General features: G+C 43.4%; 1 protein-coding gene across 17 annotated transcripts in view; it reads left to right on the forward strand.

Annotated features, from left to right (window-relative positions):
• The window catches only part of ZNF471 (zinc finger protein 471), a 40,601-nt gene that overhangs the window by 11,325 nt on the left and 15,263 nt on the right, over positions 1–14,013 (forward strand). For 3 of the 17 annotated variants that reach the window (XM_078361654.1, XM_078361643.1, XM_078361644.1), the window contains exon 3: positions 116–10,347. The exons of 8 other annotated variants lie outside the window; for them this stretch is intronic. The gene's annotated coding sequence lies outside the window, so the exon portion shown is untranslated. Of the gene's footprint in view, positions 1–115; positions 13,488–13,771; positions 13,893–14,013 lie in introns of those variants that run through there. 6 more of the 17 variants (XM_078361658.1, XM_078361652.1, XM_078361645.1 and 3 more) reach the window with 5 other exon arrangements.

The raw sequence follows: 14,013 nt of genomic DNA on the forward strand, positions 1-14,013 counted from the left end.
GCCAGGATCTCCCCACTGAAGCAGAACCTACAGGTGGAGCAGGGAAAGAAAAGTAGACTCGTAGGTTTTTCAGTGACAGACATTATTTTTGTCTTTGCAACCACTCATTGTTAAGGTTTTCCTGCTTCATTGACGCTAGAGCTGACCTTGTGGCTGAATACCCAGAAGGGTATAAGAGAAGGTGTTCTGGAAAGCATCAGGAAAAGAAAGATCTATCTTGCTCTGACAGAGTAGAGATCTACAGAGGGATATCCCTGGCCACATGTAGCCTCCTGCTTTCTGCCTTTGAGTGAGCTGAGAGAACCTACCTACAGCTAATGCAGTTGTCTAGCAGCCACAAGGAGAAGGCCCATCCAATCAGAAATGCCGTCCCGGAACATGAATCATTGACATTTTAAAGGAAGAAGAGCAGCTGCTTCTCCCTGGACGTTGTGTTATGTATAGAAACAGACCCTCATTTGCCTTGGATGTATAAACTCATCCCTGTCTACACTCTTAAGTTCAGTTCGTTTCTACTACTTTTCATCAGGTCAGCAGAAGAAAATGTGTCCTGCCTAAAATATTCTTTTTAAAATTAACACTATTTTCTCACGCCTGTAATCCCAGCACTTTGGGAGGCCGAGGCGGGTGGATCACGAGGTCAAGAGATCGAGACCATCCTGGTCAACATGGCGAAACCCCGTCTCTACTAAAAATACAAAAAATTAGCTGGGCACGGTGGTGCGTGCCTGTAGTCCCAGCTACTCGGGAGGCTGAGGCAGGAGAATTGCTTGAACCCAGGAGGCAGAGGTTGCAGTGAGCCGAGATCGCGCCATTGCACTCCAGCCTGGGTAACAAGAGCAAAACTCCGTCTCAAAAAAATAAATAAATGAAAATATACTTTTGTCACTTTGCCACTTCTGTGGTTTCCACGGATTTACCTTGCCTTTGGATACTTTCCTAATTCCTTGGCATGACTTAAAGGTTCCTCGTTAATCTACCACTTTCAACATAATCTAGCCTTTCCTCCTGCTGCTCCCCTGCCTCTCATTCTATTCAAAGTCACTGAGATAAATGCATATCTGATTGCCTCATTTGGAGAGGCTAATCAGAACCTCAAGAGAATGCAACCATTTGTCTCTTATCTACCTATGACCTGGAAGTCCCCTCCCTGCTTCCAGTCTTCCCACCTTTGCTTCAAGTTGTCCTGCCTTTCCGGACTGAACCAGTGTTCGTCTTGCATATGCTGATTGATGTTCTATGTCTCAGAATCTATAAAATCAAACTGTGCTCTGACCACCTTGGGCCCATGTCATCAGGACCTCCTGAGGCTGTGTCACGGACATGCGTCCTTAACTTTGGCAAAATTAATTTTCCAAATTGACTGAGACCTGCCTCAGATTTTCAGGGTTCACATTTTGGTAATCACAGAGGGATTATGAATAATAGAGGTACCCGTGACCTTTGACAAATCTCCTGTCAGTGCTTGGTACCAGCTTGAGCTATCTTTATGGCTCAAACCAATAGGACAATTTGCTGAGGCCTGGAAGCACCCCTTCCAGAGAATCCCTGATCTTCCAAAATGTGGTCGCAATTTAAAGTCTATTTTGCTGTACAACTCGTTTAAAAAAATTTTTTACTTCTTCCAACACAAGGAAGGCCAGCCCCGCTTCCATAATGATGGAAGGCAGGTGACTCCTTTATAGAGTTCGAACTTGCTTCCAGCAGGGAAGATAAGGCTTTTTTCCCTGCGTCTAGGTTGGTAGAGAGTGGTCTTCAGCCTGGTACCATCCCAAGGTAAGCAAACTGGGGTTTGTCTTGGCCCAAGTGACCAGCTGGTCTTAATGTCTCCTTACCGTTAGCGTGCTCAGTAATACAAGTTGTGTGATTGTTTTCCTTAACTGTTTCGTTGTTGTTATTGTTGTTTTGGTCTGTTTCCCACTGGATTTGACCAACTTTACCTTCTCCTCTTTTTTTTTTTTTTTTTTGAGCCAAAGCTTTAGTCTTCTCAGTTGATAGAATTCTGCTTTCTCTTCTTTTTTACCTACTGGTGACATGTAACAGAACTCTGTTTCTTCATTTACTTCTGCTGTCTCTCCTTTCTCTTGCACTCTCTGCTGCATGAGGGACCTAAAATAGTTTATAATAACCTGGGGTTCCTTAAAGAAAATGGAGAAGGTGTCAGATCCCTTTGGGGAGAAATCTGTTTTTCCTTATGGAAACCCAAGAGTGTAAACAGACAAGTTTGTCTCAGCTCCTAAACTGCTTGCTTTTGTATTGTGTTATCTGATTTATTGACTAAAATAGTCATTGCAACAGAAGCTACTCATGAATTTTTAAGAAGAATATAGTTTAGAGACTTAGAAATACCTTTATTTAAAACAGTTTTTCTAAATACACTGTAAAAATATTGCATGGTCTAGCCTCATAATAATTCTCCCTTTTTGCAAACCCAGGATTCAGTGTGGGCTCTGCCCAGAGCTCAGAGATCCGCTTTAGAAATAGGTAGTCCCTGTCTAAATAAAATTGGTCTCCTTATGCAATCCTATGATAGATTTTTACAATTTTACGTTTGATTTGGCATCCACCTCCAATCTACCTCTAGGACACCAGGCTTTTTCTCTCTGTACTTTATAATGTAAATTTTGCTGTAGAATTTCACCTGAGTTATTTCCTATAATATACAAATTTAAGACTATTTAGCTGACAACTGCGTAGGGTGGTGAAACAGTTTATTAGGTATCTGGGCCCAGCGTGGTGGCTCATGCCTGTAATCCCAGCACTTTGGGAGGCCAAGGTGGATGGATCACCTGAGATCAGGAGTTCAAGACCAGCCTAGCCAACATGGTGAAACCTCATCTCTTTAAAAAAAAAAAAAAAAATCTGAAAGGCTAAAAGGTTTTTATTAATCTATAAATGTACTTCTGTTAGCATGCCTAATATATCTATGAATTTATGTGTTGTGTATACAGTGTTTCACTACTGAAAATATGTAAAAGAACTCTAATTCTTAAAGAAAAATAAAAATGTGTAAATCAAATACTTTATCAGAAAAAGAAAAGACTAGTCAAATGCTTTTTCCAGTTTATATGACTTAAGTAAAATCTTTAATAAATAAGCCAGCTTTAAAATTGTTGGAAAAGTAGTATTAGCAATATCTTAAGAATAGCCAGCATACGTTTTTGTTCGCATTTATTGACCAAGGAATTTCATACTTATCCCTGCCAAATACTATAAGGTGTCAACATTTGACACAGGGATTACAAAACTATAAACATAGCCCAAGACAGAATGTTCTTTGCTTATGTAATCTTTGAAAAATAAGACGTTGATATTGGTTTAATGGTAATAGCTAAATCTTTAATTTAGTGACACTACCATAACTTATAATCCTGTGACTTTAGGCAGCCTGGTGCAGAGGCAGTAAGGAGGTTTGTTTGGGAAAAGGACTGTTCTTACCTTTGTTTCAAAGCTAAACTATAAGCTAAGGTCCTCCCAAAGTTAGTTTGGCCTACACCCAGGAAGGAACAGGACAGCTTAGAGGTTAGAAGCAAGGTAGAGACAGTTAGGTCAGGCCTTTGTCACTGTCTCAGTTACGGCAGTTTCAGAACTTTAAGTGATGTCTATCACAGTTTTCATAAATAATCTAGGTAAATTATTAAAATAAAATAATTAGGTATATGTAATGGGATACTTGTAGATAAATGACATGATTTGGAATCTACAGTTAAATAATAGGTATTTCATTATTTGGGTATTTTTCAATAAAAACATGTTGTAGGAAAACTTTTTTTTTTAATGGTGTGTTCTTTTAAAAAGGATGAACAATTTTTTGTCTAATTCAAAGATTATTTAAAGGTGACATATAAAACAGGATGAAAGTAAGCAGGAATAAGAGAGATGTAAAGAAAGTCATAGCAATAGAGAAGTTTTTCGGTAAGAAAATTTAAAAAGAAATATTTTTATATGAGAAAGAATCTTGTAAATTTAGCCACAGAATAAAATGACTTGTTGTTTAAGAGGGAGGAATGTTCAGGACAAACCAGAAAGTCCAAGCATTTAATGAATAGTCTACAGAAGTCACAACAAGAAGGTTTATTTAAAAATAAACTTTTATATAATTCAGTTGTCTATAATTAAAGGAAAATTGTAACGGTCTGTCTGGAGATTGGGTATGATATACAAAAACAACTTCAGCTCCCTTGCAGCTCATGTGAGTTTATTCTCCTTAGGTTCTGTGTTTTGTTTCGCTTTGTTTTGTTTTGTTTGTTTGTTCGTTTTTCTTTTTGGGGCCTGATGCTAACAATGTTTTTCTGAAAGGAAACGCGTTTTCTTCCAACATAATGTTCTGTGCACTGCATGAGGTCATTTCTTTTGCCTTTTGTTAACTGGCCTAACAGATTTTAGGTTTTATCGAAATCATTCCTCTGCCATTATTGTTCAGTTTGGTTTGCTTAGAAAGAAAAACAGATTAAAAATGTTTTTTGTTTTTTTTTTTTTTGGCTGGGCGAGGTGACTCACACCTGTAATCCTAGCACTTTGGGAGGCCAAGGCGGATGGATCACAAGGTCAGGAGTTTGACAACATGCTGGCTAACACCGTGAAACCCCATCTCCATTAAAAATATAAAAAATTAGCCGGGTGTGGTGGCACATGCCTGTAGTCTGAGCTACTGGGGAGGCTGAGGCAGGAGAATCACTTGAACCCAGGAGGTGGAGGTTGCGGTGAGCCAGGATCACGCCACTGCACTCCAGCCTGGGTGACAGAGAGAGACTCTGTGTCAAAAAAAAATTTTTTTTTTAATTAAGATTGTATGTCCATATATCTTCCTATAGGTGCTTTTAAAGTCCTTGTGACATTAAGTTACAGGACTTTGACTCCTGGGTCTAAAAAGGACACAAAGTCCTGCTAAATCTTAAATACTGACAGCAATTAAACCTTCATCTTCTGGCCCAGTAGACGGTGCCCATCAAAATAAACTGCATTCCTGAGACACAGGGGCAGAAACTAAACCTGTTCAATTACTTAAAGCCCAGGGACTATAGTGGGAGAGGTGGGCATACGGGATTGTAAGGGCCAATTTTGAGAGATCAAATAAGTTCGGTTTCTCTGTAAATTAAACCACTAATGTCAAAGGCACACGGATGCAAGACCAGCATACGGGCCCCCGTGTCAGATTAACAAGATTTTCTTGAAGCATTAACTGACTCCTTAATAAAGGATATAAAGCTTATAAAGGCTTGTGGAAGTTATAATCTTATGATCAAGATTAAAATTTTATAGATTGTTTATAAAATTTTGGAGAACAAATTTAATTGGCTTTATGCTTTTTTTTTGAAATGGAGTTTTGCTCTTGTTGTCCAGGCTGGAGTGCAATGGTACAATCTCAGCTCACTGCAACCTCTGCCTCCTGGGTTCAAGTGATTCTCCTGCCTCAGCCTCCCGAGTAGCTGGGATTACAGGCATGCTCCACCACACCCGGCTAATTTTGATTTTTTAGTTGAATCGGGGTTTCACTGTGTTGGTCAGGCTGGTCTTGGCTCCTTACCTGAAGTGATCTACCTGCCTTCGCCTCACAGAATGCTGGGATTACAGGTGTAAGACACTGTGCCCAGCCTATGCTGTTTTTACTAGGATTTATTGTTTGGAAAATTAAGTGTCCTTTCTCAAAGAATGAAGGGTTTCACCTTGTTTGGAAATCCTTGAGTTACCATTTTGGTTAAATGAATGGCTTATTTTCCAATGACCTGTGATCCTACTGTGGAATGTCAAGTTTTTAAAACCTTTGATATTTGTTACACTTTACAAAATCAAATGATAAATTATGTCTTTTTCCTGGACTCTTGTGCCCCCAACCTTCTGAGTAGCTGGGATTACAGGTGCCTACCACCACTCCTGGCTAATTATTTTTTAATTGTTATTAGAGACAGGGTTTCACCATGTTGGCCAGACTGGTCTTGAACTCCTGACCTCAAATAATCCACCCACCTCGGCCTCCCAATGTGCTGGGATTATAGGTGTGAGCCACCGTGCCTGGCCTTGAATGCAGGTTAGAGGAAAATCTTTCAGGACTCATGGGGCTGGAATGTTCATGAATATCAAGCAGAACAGGAATTAACGGCATAGAATAAACTCATAGAAGTCTGAAGTAATCTTTTTAACTTTTTGCTTCAAATGTTGCTAATCCTTTATTTTTCGAAGTTAAGCAAACTCTTATTTTAAGCTATCTACAGCTTTTAACAATTGAGTATTTTAGAGTCCTGTAAAAAATTTGGAGAATTTTTGTTTTTCTCTATCACCTGATTTCTACAGAATTTGGAAACTGTAGTATTCTTAACTTACAACAATATGCTTATTTGCTTAAGTGCAGTAAGAGTGCTTTCATTTGTAAGAAGATACAATTTGTGAAACTAGTTATTTTACCAAGGTTTGACTGCAATGGTTTGCTTTTTTTTTTTAAGGAATCAAACTTGACTTCTGAGCCAATAAAAGCCCCTTGGAAAAACTGACCGCATACCTTAGTCTACATAGTTCTTGTACAGGTTTCCTGACCTGTGCTGAGTAAGGAATGTCACCTTCTGACAGGCCCCAGGTTTACCTTGGAACCTCAAGAGGAGAGCAGTTCACCCAACTCATGAATATTCGATGATACAAATTTATCGCTGGGCGAAACTTTTTAAAAAAGTCTTATCTCAGATTTATTTTATGGAACAAGGTTCCAACAAAGACAATTTAAAATCCTATGTAAAAAAAAAAAAAAAAAAATTATGCGGCCAGGCACAGTCACTCATGCCTGTAATCCCAGCACTTTGGGAAGCTGAGGCTGGTGGATCATGAGGTCGGGAGTTTGATACCAGCTTGGCCAGCATGGTAAAACCTATCTGTACTAAAAATACAAAAATTAGCTGGGCCTGGTGGTGCGCACCTATAATCCCAGCTACTCAGGAGGCCGAGGCAGGAGAATTGCCTGAACCCAGGAGGCGGAGGTTGCGGTGAGCCGAGATCACGCCACTGCACTCCAGCCTGGGTAAAACGTCCATAACTGATAATGAATAAATAAAATGGGGTATGTCCATATGATGGAATGTTATTTAGCCATAAGGAAGAAATGTAATACACGTGCTACAACATGAACATGAAAAACTGATGCTAAGTGAAAGAAGCCGGACACAAAAGGACAAATAATGCAGGATTTCACTTACATGAGGCATTTTGAATAGTCAAATTCTTAGACAGAAAGTGGAATGGTGGTTTCCAAGGGCTGGGGGTGGGGAGAAGGGAAAGTTATTGTTTAGTGGGGACAGAGTTTCTGATTGGGACAAAAATGTTCTGGATATGGATGGCATGATCTGATGTACTTAATTCCCATTTCCCTGTACACTTAAAAATTGTTAAAACAGTACATTTATGGTATGTATATTTTAGTACAATTTTTAAAAGCCAAAAGAATCATACCTCCCTCAGAAGGTCGTCTTAGCAAGCCAAACAGAATCACCTCCCTTGAGGGAGACTCTGCAGGTTTAGTGGCTGAGTTTTGTACATTTTTTAGAAGGTGTCATCTTTTATTTTCTTGCATGCAAACGTTGACCATGAGATTGGTTTTGGATTGTGCACTTGATAACGTAGAGTGGAATTGAATGTGGAGAAATGCCAAAGTCTTTGCTAGACAGATTCCAGTAAATAGAGCCAGTGACCCTGAGCCAGCCCTCTGGCTCATTTTTCTGCCTTTTCATTCTCCATCCTGCCCCCAAAATGATGCAAATTTCATCAAGGCTGTACCTGACTCAGAAGACTTCAGAGGCTCCGCATCAACCATAGAAGAGGGTTGACAGCTCTGAATGTGGCTCACAAGGGCCTCTCAGGTTGATCCTTATCCTTCTAGGAGAATCTTCCATCCCTTCTTTTCTTGCTTTTGTAAACTCCAGTGAGGCCACAGTGTTGTGAGTCTATTCTTTGGAGTGTAGTGTTGTCTTTGCCCATAAACACCATTCCTCATCTCATTTGCCTGATGAGCTCAGCTGTGTCCCCTCAATGAATTCTTTTCCAGTGTCCCTGCACTTGGTACACTCACGTTGATGGACTTGTCCCCCCATTGTGTAATAAAATATGTGATGCTTCATTTTATGTGTCAACTTGGCTGGGCCAGATATTTGGTCAAACATTATTCTGGGTGTTTCTGACAGAGCATTTTTTAATGAAATTAACATTCAAATCAGCAGAATTTACATAATATACATTGCCCTCTCTCATGTGGATGGACCTCATCTAAGCAGCTGAAGGCCTAAATTGAAAAAAAGACCAGACTCTCTGGAGGAAGAGAGAATTCTCCAGCAGAGAGCCGTGGGACCTCCTCTGCGACATCAGCTCTTCCTGGTTCTACAGGGTTTTACAGCCCAAAGATAGCCTGTGTAGTAGGCTACGCCATCTAGGTTTGTCTGAGTACATTTATATGATGTTTGCACAACAAGGCTCTTAGGAAATTGTTTAAGAACCCATTTCCCAGAATGTATCCCCGTCCTTGAGCAATGTGGACTGTGTTTCCACACTGTGAATACTCCCCTTGTGGGGGATTTCAGTCTACCAGTGTGACATCACTGAAAGGTACAGTTCATGGTTCACAGTTCCTATAGCCCTTTTCATTTCCTGAGTACAGCAAAGTATCTTTTGTTAAAATATTTGGCATATTTTTCCTGGTTACTGAAAAAGCTTCCAGAACAGCTCCAGAGCCATAAAGGTGAAAGACAGTAGTTCAGCCACACATGAGTTTATGTTAATGTGGTGACTTTTGGAAACTCGAAGGATAATCCCAGTATTTTCAGGGAGTGGTGGCTAGTTGCCAGAGGAACCAGCCATGTGCTCAGAGGATTGGAACTCACAGCCCCACCCTCTGCTTTCTCGAAAAGAGAGAGGCTGAAAATTGAGTTGATTGCCAGTGGCCAGTGATTTAATCAATCACATCTACATAATGAAACTCCATAAAAACCAAAAAGGGCTGAGTTCAGGTGGCTTCCAAGAAGGTAGACAAAAACACATCCTCATGCTGGGAGGGTGGTGCACCCCAGCTCCATGGGCAATGGTAGCTCCTGCACTAGGGCTAGTCTCAGACCTTGCCCTAGAAGTGTCTTCGTCTGGTTGTTTGTTTATATCCTTTAAAATATCTTTTGTAATAAGCCAGTAAACATGTTTCCCCAAGTTCTGTGAGCTGGTCTAGCAAATTAATTGAACCCAAGGAGCGGGTTGTTTGAGCCCCAATTTATAGCACATCTGTCAGAAACACAGGTGAAACAATCTGGAGTTTGAAATTGGCATGAGAAGAGGGGTACCATCTGGTGGGACTGAGCTGTTAACCTGTAGGGTCTGATGCTGTCTCCAGGTAACGGCAGAGTTGAATTGGAGTAGAGGCCCCTCCTGGTATCTGCTGCAGAAAGGCTTTTTTGAGAGGTTAAGACATTATAAGAGATGACAGAAAAAAAATGTATACGATACAAACTTTTCTGTGTTATATTTCTCCATAGCCCTTTTTACTCTTCATCAGATTACCTAATGTACACATTCGTGGCTTTTCTCCACTTCAATGTAAATTCTATAATAAGAGGGCAGGGACTTGTTTTTCCTCTGCTGTATCCCCTTGAATTGCTTTCCCTTGTCTCACCTACCAATACTAATGCTACAGTTTTCTTAGTCCCCTAAAACAGGGACCATTTCCATTCTGTTAAGTTGCAGAACGCGGTTTAATCCGAGGAGACTGGTTCCAAAAACGTGTTATTCACTATCTCTGAGCACTAACAATGACATTCTCATTTTGCAGCTGAGAGGTATTAATTTGCCAGAGTCACAACACGGGCGGGGTTCCGAGTCGCTGTTCTTATTCCAAAAGTCTTAACACAGAAAGATAATCACACTCCCACGGACACGCACAGAAGGCCGCGCTCCGAATGACATCGCAGTCACAGGGGCACAGACAGCGTCACAAAGCCGCACACGTGCTCACACCGAGGGCTCAGCCGCTGCGCGCTTCCCTCCGAGGTCGTAGGAACCGGTAACTAGGGACGCTTCTGGTCTCCAGGCGAGGAGAGGGGAGAGCGCAATCTTCGAGCCTGCGCACACTCCCGCTCTTACCCGCGGGAAACCCTAGGCCAAGTCCCGCTCCCATAATCACCCACTGCGCAGAAACGCTCGCTGTGTCTCTAGGGTCCCTCCCACTCTCACAGCTGCCCGAGGACAGCCCCTCAACGCCAGGCCACGCCTCATCTCCGCCCCTCGCGCCCGGCCCCCTGGAGAAAGATCGGCGCCTGCGCAATGGGGGTTCCGGCGTCGACTCACGAAGTCCTTCGGATCAGAGCGTCTGGGTGCCAGATGAAGCCAGGGGTTTGTTTTGGGTGGTTTGGGAGACCGAGCTCGAGGACAGGGCCTGGAGGGGCAGGCAAGGCGGGCGGCTCAGACCGGGGTCGCGAAGGCCCCTCAGCGTCCTCTGTCCCCTGGACGACTACATTTCCCAGAGGCCCGCGCGGCGCGCGTACTCGAGTCTGCGGGGCGGAGGCCACGGCTCGGGGCTGCTGGGCGCTCCGGGCGGCTCGGGGCGGCGGGACCACTGGAGTGAGCTGTGGGAGAGATGGGGCTTTGCCTGTGTGAAAGACTGGTCAGCGTGTGAGGCTCCGTGAGCGGGTGCGGTGTGTGTGTGTGTGTGTGTGTGTCCGTGTCAGACCGAGAGGCCAGAGTGTGACACGAACCAGGGAGCGTTCGTGTGTGACAGAGCGAGACGGGTCAGTGTGAGAGACCGGTGAGTGTGAGAGAGAGCGGGGTGTGAGGCTCTGAGAGGATCCGGGGTGTGTGGGTGTTTAGGTGTGTAACAGAGTGTCCAGAGCACGAGGCCAGGATGTGTTCGTGTGAGGGAGTGTGAGAGACTAGTGAATGTAAGAGAGAGGGGCGTGTGCCTGCGTGTGAAGGACCCACCGGTTGGTTGGTGTGTGAGGCTCCATGAGAGGCCGGTGTGTGTGTGTGTGTGTGTGTGAGAGAGAGAGGAGACTAGACTGCGAGGCCGAAGTGCGGGACTGTAGTGTGTTGACGTGTGAAAGGGAGACCGCTGAGTGTGAGAAATGGGTGTTTTGGGTGAAAGGCCTGTCAGCTTGTGAGGCAGTGGTTTGTGTGTGTGTCTGACAGGCTGAGAGAGACCGGAGTGTGAGACCAGGTGTGTGCGTGTGTGTGTGTGTGCGTGTGTGTGCGTGTGAGAGAGAGAGGAGACTAGACTGCGAGGCCGAAGTGCGGGACTGTAGTGTGTTGACGTGTGAAAGGGAGACCGCTGAGTGTGAGAAATGGGTGTTTTGGGTGAAAGGCCTGTCAGCTTGTGAGGCAGTGGTTTGTGTGTGTGTCTGACAGGCTGAGAGAGACCGGAGTGTGAGACCAGGTGTGTGCGTGTGTGTGTGTGTGTGTGTGATCAGAGCGTGAGACCAGTGAGTGTGAGAGATGAGCGTGTGCCTGTGTGTGAAAGACCAGTTATGTGAGGCTCCTTGACAGGCTGGTGTGTGTGTGAGAGAGAAAGAGACCACACTGTGAGAGTCCGAAGAGTGAGAGTGGGGTTTGTTGCTGTGAGTTTGTGAGAGAGACAGGAGGCGATCAATGAGTCCCAAGTTACGTTTTGTGGCATACAACTTTTTTTTTTTTTTTGAGACGGAGTTTCGCTCTTGTTACTCAGGCTGGAGTGCAATGGCACGATCTCGGCTCACCGTCTCCTGGGTTCAGGCAATTCTCCTTTGGCATACAACTTCTAATATCCTTGGAATCTCCAAAGTATTAAGTATCTTTTTGTATGCTAATGATTGGTAGGCTGCAGCCTGTAGGTAGATCATGGCAAGGGCTGGTGAACAGAACGAGCTAGGCAAGATGAGAGGGTTGGGACTATCAGCCCCATCCTCAATCTCCAGGGAGAGGAAAGGGAGCCACAGGTTAAACTGCTCATCAGTGGTCAGTGATTTAACCCGTCACGCCTAAGGAATGAAGTGTCCATAAAAACCCAAAAGGACTGGGTTCAGCACCCTTCCAGATAGCTTAACAATGGAGGTTCCTGTAGGATGAGCCCTACCCTACATAACCTTGTCCTATGCATTTCTTCACTTCCTTCGTAATATCCTTTATCATTACAAACATGTTTCCCTAAATTCTGTTAGCTGCCTTAGCAAATTAACTGAATGCAAGGAGGGGGTCATAGGACCCCTGATTTATATATGGCCAGTCAGTCAGAAGCACAGGTAAAACAACCTGGGGCTTGCAATTGGCATGGAAGTGGGGAGCAATTTTCTAGGACTGAGCCCTCAACTTCTGGGATCTTATGCTATCTCCAGGTAGATGTGTCAGAACTGAGTTACCCAAGAGGTCACCCAACCGGTACTCACTGAAGAATTTATTGCTTGCCTGGTGTGTGTGTTTGAAGACCCCCACACATCTGGTCTTCTAACTGTTTTGTGTTGTGAGAGTAGAGTAGGAGAAAGTTTGATTTTCCTCGTTGTCACCTGAGTGTGTTATCAGGGACGGAATTGTGAGAATCCAGAGTGCGAGACCAGGGTATATCGATGTGTGAGAGAAATAGATGTGCCTGTGTAAAAGATTAACAAGTACGGGACTCCCTGCAGTCTGAGAAAGATCGTGTGTGTGTGTGTGTGTGTGTGTGTGTGTGTGTGAGAGAGAGAGAGTAACAGCAAGAGACTAGACTGAGAGCTCCGTGATGGTGAGAGACTGAGGTGTGTTGGTGTGAGTGTGTGAGAGACCAGTGGGTATGTGGGAGACTGGAGTACGTCTCTGCATCTGGCCTGGGAGGTTGTGGGAGAATGTATCACAGTATGAAAAAGATTGGAGTGAGAGTAACCATTATGTATTTTGTGTGCTTTGATAAAGCAGTTGGAATGTGAGAGGCCAGACTGTGTTTGTGTATCTGTGTGACATACTGGAGTATTTGAGTAATTGAGGCCTCTAAAAGGTACCATTGAATGTGTATGTATGAGAGACCATCATGTTTGTATGTGTGAAAGAGGGAAAGACTAGTGATGTGGTTATGTCAGAGACTAAAATGGATGAGAAAGAAACTGTGTGAACCATGGTGTGTTACTCAAAAGGCTTTACAAATATAAACTCTGTGAGGCTGTGGACCTTGCATGTGTGAGTGAGGCAGAGATAAGGGACAGTGAGCCATGTGTGTGAGAGAAATAAAATTGGGGCCATGTGTTTATATTCATGTCCTCAGACAACGGAAATGTGACTCTGTATATGTGCTTGTTTTGGGGTTCTTGTGATTGTGTCCTCTGTGTGACCAGGAAATCTGTGTTAGTGTTTGTATGTCACCCTGTATACCTGTAATTGTGGCCGTGTATGACTGCTGTGTATGAAGAGACTACTTGGAAGATTGATAGGATTAGATTCTTTATGAGTGTGGCTGTTTGGAATTGTGTGTTGCTGGGATAGGAATGGTGGAATAGAATTCCTGTCCCCAATCCAAGAGCTTCGGTAAGAAACAAAAGGTGGGGTTACTGAAGCTCCTAACTGAAGCAAGAGACACCCTCAATAATGTGTGACAGGAGTGTAATAAAGGGGCTGGGGCAGAGGTGAGAGTGAAGGTGGCAGAACTGAGTGCTGAAGTTTCCATTGTTTCAGGGTGGGGAAAGTGAAACATCGCCGGGAGGGCGATGGGGGGTTGAGTGAAGACGGAGGATAACCCTGGCCTCTGGTGGCATTTGGGAGTCATATTTTCTTTTATCTTTTGTTTTTTTTCCCCCCCAAAAACCCATCCATCTGGCTCAAAAAGGAGTTAGATTTTCGAACAGTGGACTTTCAAAGCATGAAGCAGAAACCCAAGAAGAGAATGACTTCGCCTTTACCTGTGAAATAGAGGCAATAACTATTTTGTAGGATTATTTCAAAATAAAGTGAGAGAATAATCCATGCAGAGTACTTAATACATCTATTTTTATTCACAATGAGATCAAAGAATGGGAAGGTAGCTCTTGGAAAAAGATTAAATTTAGGACCTCAAGCATGAAAAAAAAA

The sequence above is a fragment of the Callithrix jacchus genome, chromosome 22 (genome assembly GCF_049354715.1).
Source record: "Callithrix jacchus isolate 240 chromosome 22, calJac240_pri, whole genome shotgun sequence".
NCBI classification, from domain to species: Eukaryota; Metazoa; Chordata; class Mammalia; order Primates; family Cebidae; genus Callithrix; species Callithrix jacchus.